The 5,661-nt window shown below is 42.6% G+C and overlaps 1 non-coding gene across 1 annotated transcript; it reads left to right on the top strand.

Moving 5' to 3' along the window:
* Positions 1 to 4,377: 4,377 nt before the first annotated feature.
* On the top strand, positions 4,378 to 4,507 carry LOC116096284. The gene has a single exon (XR_004120939.1). It is a non-coding gene; the product is annotated as a small nucleolar RNA SNORA17 (small nucleolar RNA).
* The last annotated feature ends 1,154 nt before the right edge of the window (positions 4,508 to 5,661 follow it).

Below are 5,661 nucleotides of genomic sequence, written 5' to 3'. Positions count from 1 at the left end.
TGATTGCCTTGTCTCCATCTCATTTCAGGTACAGAGATTATAAATGGAGGACTCTGGGCAGCTTGAGTCTGGTGAGCATGGCTCTGGCAGGCCTTGTCCTCCCCATTTCCTCCACCTTGCTAAAACCACTTAGATTACATTCCTAAAGCTAACCACTAAGGTCCATTTTCTTATTTGGCTACTTCGGCCTACTTGAGTCTATCTACTAAGGTCCAGCTATCAAAGAATTGACATCCAACAATTAAATCCCTACTACAGCTCAACTAAATAACACGCCCAATTAAAACACCTCATCCTAGCATGGTATTTCTCATTTTATCTTTATAAAACACCATTTTCCTATGGGTCATGTCTGTCTCCTTTCTATCTGGAGGTAGTACTTTCTCAAGTTCCTTGACCCTCCCCCCGCAAGAAAATTCTCCCTTTCTTCTCTCTTGTTCCTTCCTCTTTTCTCTTGTCTATTTCCTATTTTTGTCTTTTATCCCCTGCCTCTACCACCAGGTGACAAATAAATCTCCTCTGTGCTGAGAACTTGGTGTTGAGGGTCATGCTTGATTTATGAATCTTAGGGACCACTCTCAGGCTCCATATATGTAAGGCAAGCCCTGTACCAGATAACCTACACTTTCCACCCCAAAAAGCTTTCTTTACTGCTGCATTTAGTGCTATATTAAGAACACTGTTGACTTTGTTAGCCAAATCTGCTTCCTAGACCACAGTTGCTGCTAGGTACAGGCCCTTTCATTTTGGCCATTTCCTTGTTCCTGCTTACTCTTTTGCACTGTCCACTTCAACCTAGCCTTCCTCCCTGAGGTGATTCTGTGCCAGGATCTATAGTCCCCAGTCAGAGCCCTGACTATTCAGTCCTTCTACTTCTGCCTAATTGTAAGAACTCTAGCTATTAAATAGGACCTGAAAAGTTTTTAACTAAAAATAAAAAAAAGAAGCAGAATAGTGAATAAAGTCAAAATTTATTGCACAGGAAATTATTTAACAGTATTTGACATAGTATCTAATGTAACAAAAGGACTGAGGCAGATGGTGAGGAGAAAATCAACTGAATTGTCCTTTTAGATCTTTCATCTGCTTCTTCACACTTTCCCCAATCTCACCCTTTGGAAGTCGTTCTTTCTTTGCACTCCTGTCCACCTTAATTCTTTCCACAATTTCTAAAGCTATCTAGCCCTCTGCACTGGTATCATTGGCTGCAAATAAATATCAAATGCAATTTTAAAATTAAAAGGACTACAAACTCTCAATGGAGGCAAGTTTCCAGATCCAGAAATATAATGGCTGAGGAAGTTCGATCTAAACACATGATATATATATATATATATATATATATATATATATATATATATATGTGTGTGTATATATATATATATATATATAATATATCTGAGGGATAGGCTCAGAATCAGCCATCTTTAACTTGTGTTTAGAGCTTCCACTGCCTACCAAGGTCTCTAACTCTAGGAATATAGGGAAGTTCCCATAATATGGCTCTTACAAAGCAGACTGCTTCAAATCTACTGGTGGTAAAGTACACAGTAAAAAAAACAATAGGCTAGCAAGAGTGCATCCTCTAATGGAGCCTATCAGAAGTCTTCTGATTTGCAAGCTCCCCTTCTAGCATCTGCTGTGAGATATTGCTCAGGATTTCAAAAAGAGATCTGTTCTTCCAGAGTCCAGCCATTGTTGCTTAGCAGGAGGCAAGTAAGACCTATATGGTTGGCCTTTTTGAAAATACCAAACTATGTACTAACCATACCCAGACTTTTGACATAGGTGGTCAATGAAGAGAACATGTTTAAGAGTGCTCAAGTCCAAGTGGATCAAGTATGTCCACCTAAAACCAGATACACTGAAACTAGTAGAAAAGAAAGAGGGGAAGAGCCTCAAGCACATGGGCAGAGGGGAAATTTTCCTGAACAAAACACCAATAGCTTGTGCTCTAAGATAAAGAATTGACAAATGGGACCTCATAAAATTACAAAGCTTCTGTAAGACAAAGGACACTGGACAAAATGGCAACCAACAAATTGGGAAAAGATCATTACTAATCCTATATCTGATAGAGGGCTAATATCCAATATATACAAAGAACTCAAAAAAGTAGACTCCAGAGAGTCAAATAACCCTATTAAAAATGGGATACAGAGCTAAACAAAGATTCTCAACTGAGGAATACCAAATGGCTGAGAAACACCTAAAGAAATGTTCAACATCCTTAGTTATCAGGGAAATGCAAATCAAAACAACCCTGAGATTCCACCTCACACCAGTCAGAATGGCTAGGATAAAAAACTCAGGTGACAGTAGATGCTGGAGAGGTTGTGGAGAAAGGAACACTCCTTCATTGCTGGTGGGATTGCAAGCTAGTACAACCACTCTGTAAATCAGTTTCACTGTTCCTCCAGAAATTGGACTTAGTTCTACCAGAGGACCCAGCTATACCACTCCTGGGCATATACCCAAAAGATGCTCCAACATGTAATCAGGACACATGTTCCACAATGTTCATAGCCGCCTTATGTATAATAGCCAGAATCTGGAAACAACCCAGATGTCCCTCAACAAAGGAATGGATACAGAAAATGTGGTACATCTACACAATGGGATACTACTCAGATATTAAAAACAATGAATTCATGAAATTCTTAGGGAAATGGATACATATGGAGAATATCATCCTGAGTGAGGTAACCCAATCACAAAAAACATACATGGCAAACACTCTCTGATAAGTGGATATTAACCCAGAAGATCAGATTACACAAAGTACAATCCACAAACCACAAGAAACTCAAGAAGAAGGAAGACCAAAGTGTGGATATTTTGCTCCTTCTTAAAAGAGGGAACAAAATACCCATGGAAAGAGTTTCAGAGACAAACTATGAAACAGAGACTGAAAGAAGGAGAATCCAAGACTGCTCTACCTGGGAATCCTTCCCATATTCAATGATCAAACCCAGACACTTTTGTGGATGCTAGCAAGTGCTGGCTGATAGAAGTCTGATATAGCTGTCTCCTGAGAGGCTCTAACAATGCCCAACTAATACAGAAGTAGAGGCTCAGAGGACTGAGCACAGGGTTCCCAATGAAGGAGCTAGAGAAAGGATCCAAGGAGCTGAAGGGTTTGCAGCCCTTTAGGACAAACAACAATATGAACTAACTAGTACCCTCAGAGCTCCCAGGGACTAAACCACCAATCAAAGAGTACACATGGTGGGACTCATGGCTCCAGCAGCATATGTATAACAGAGAATGGCCTAGTAGGTCATCAATAGAATGAGATTCCCTTGGTCCTGTGAAGGTTCTATGCCCTAGTGTAGGGGAATGCCAGGGCCAGGAAGCAGGAGAGGGTAGGTTGGTGAGCTGGGGAAGGGGAGGGAACAGGGTTTTATTTTTCTATTTTATTTTATTTTATTTTCTCTTTTTTGTGGAGGGGAAACCTGGAAAGGAGACATTATATGACATGTAAATAAAGATAATAGCTAATAAAAAAGGAGTTTACTCTTAAGAGGAAAAACATTGGTGGGACCAGCCAGGAGTGCACAGTCCTCAGAAGAGGCAGAACAGCTGGGGCAGGGTCCTCTGCCTCCATCTGCACCTAGGAGGTGAGGCTATTCCTTAGCCCTCTGTGCACATTTCCTTCCAGGGTAGAGCTTGTCTCTTCTCCAGGAAGTACACTGACCCCGGACTCAGGTGAGATCCACCATTTTTCTCTGGTGACTGTCTAAGGAGGGGCCAGCCAGGAGGCACAGGCCACAGAAGAAGCAGAGCAGCTGGGACAGGGTCCTACCTATCTCCACATGCACCCAGGAGGTGGGGTTGATCCACAGCCCTCTGTGCCCTGCACAGGTCTTACCAGGGGAGAACTGGTCTCCCAGGAGTGCTGGCACAAGTTTACATACCCACAGGAGGAACAAGCTCCAGCTAGAGACAAGAACATCTAACACCAGAGATTACCAGATGGCGAAAGGCAAACACAAGAATCTTACCAACAAAAACCAAGACTACTTGGCTTCATCAGGCCTAGTTGGTCATCAATGGGAGGTGAGGCCCTTGGTCCTGTTAAGGTTCTATGCCTCAGTGTAGGGAAATGCCAGAGCCAGAAAGTAGGAGAGGGTGGGGTGGTGAACAGAGGGAGGAAGGGAGAGAATAAGGTACATTTCAGAGGAGCCAGGAGAACATTTGAAATGTAAATAAAGAAAATATCTAATAAATAAAAATAAAAAAACGAAAAATATTTCATTCTGAAAACAAACAAAACTAAACAACAAACAAAATAAACAAATTGAAACAAAGCGAAATAACCAACCAACCCAACCCAACCCAACCCAACCCAATCCAACCCAACCCAAACCTTTCTTCCCTGCCCCTAGAGGCACTTCCGGTGTAGCCACTATGACATGTGTGCATGAGTATATGGCTGAGGAGAGAGGCCATGTCTAAGTTCAGTGTTCTGACTTATGAACATCTGAATTATTAGTAACCTAATATTCGTTAAAAAAATAAATACAAACTTAAGAAAATGAAGGTGAAATAACCACCAATCTAGTTCCAGGGACCCAGTCAAGGAGTTAGGCTGATAATATCACCAGTTCTGTGCTGTGTAGGTCTGGAAGACTGATATAGACAACCCTCCCAAAGAGCCAATCCAATAGGCTGGGCTAGGAGTGAGCCTCAGACCAGATAAGCTCAATGGGGCCTGGACAGGCAGCTAGCCTGAGATGATCACCAGTCCAGTTTCATACACGCCCATGGTGGAGGGCAGACCTTGATCTGAGATGACTCGGAAGACAACTCCAGACATTCAGAGACCCAGGCATCACTAAGAGAAGCAAGTAAGTGGTGGAGAAACAGAAGGATTTGGGGATAATGAAGCAAGGAAGCACTGGAGTCTCAAAGGTAGTGAGTAATAGCCTGATGTGAATAACCAGTGATGCCACCAGGGACCATAGTGGTATCCTGGCATGTGCTGCTATGAGAGGCCATGACTAGGTCCATGATATTGCAGCAGCAGAGGTCTGTTACTACCAAAGGCCATGTGGACAACCTGGTCTGGGCTGATACGTTGGGACATGATATTTGAAGGCTGTGCAGAACTGGCCCCACTCCTTTCTTTGGTATCCTGAGAGAGCTGATTTGCCCATTGCTCCACCTCTTGTCTGTTAGGTAGTGGTATGGATAAGGGAGAGATGCCTTCATCCCCTATCTTGTCCCTCACCATCTATAGCAGGCAGAAAAACTGGCCCTGGAGTCATGAGAATGAGATAACTGGCCATGTCCCTTATAGACTGCAACATTCTTGGGAGAGCCAGAGACCTGACCATCTCAGATACCTTTCAGGCCTTTATCCAGGTGTTTGAATTAGCCCACCCCAAAATGTAACCCATTGATGAACTGCTAGAGTGTATGAAGGGGCTAGTCCTATAGATACAAACTACATGATCTCCACAAAATAACTCAAAACCAGGGTATCTGAGAGGACTTCCTGTGGGTTCCAAAACTCTATCAATGTTGATAGAGTAGCAGAAACCAGAGGCCTAGTACCATACCAACATGTCCTCGCAACATACATTTGCAAGCAAAGAACTGAGGACAAAAGGGTATGCTGTAGGACACTGTGACACACTATAGCTTCTACAATGAGAT

Source organism: Mastomys coucha, chromosome X (assembly GCF_008632895.1).
Source record: "Mastomys coucha isolate ucsf_1 chromosome X, UCSF_Mcou_1, whole genome shotgun sequence".
NCBI lineage: Eukaryota > Metazoa > Chordata > Mammalia > Rodentia > Muridae > Mastomys > Mastomys coucha.
The sequence above is the reverse complement of the archived record's forward strand: the minus strand, read 5'-3'. Positions and strand labels throughout refer to the sequence as shown.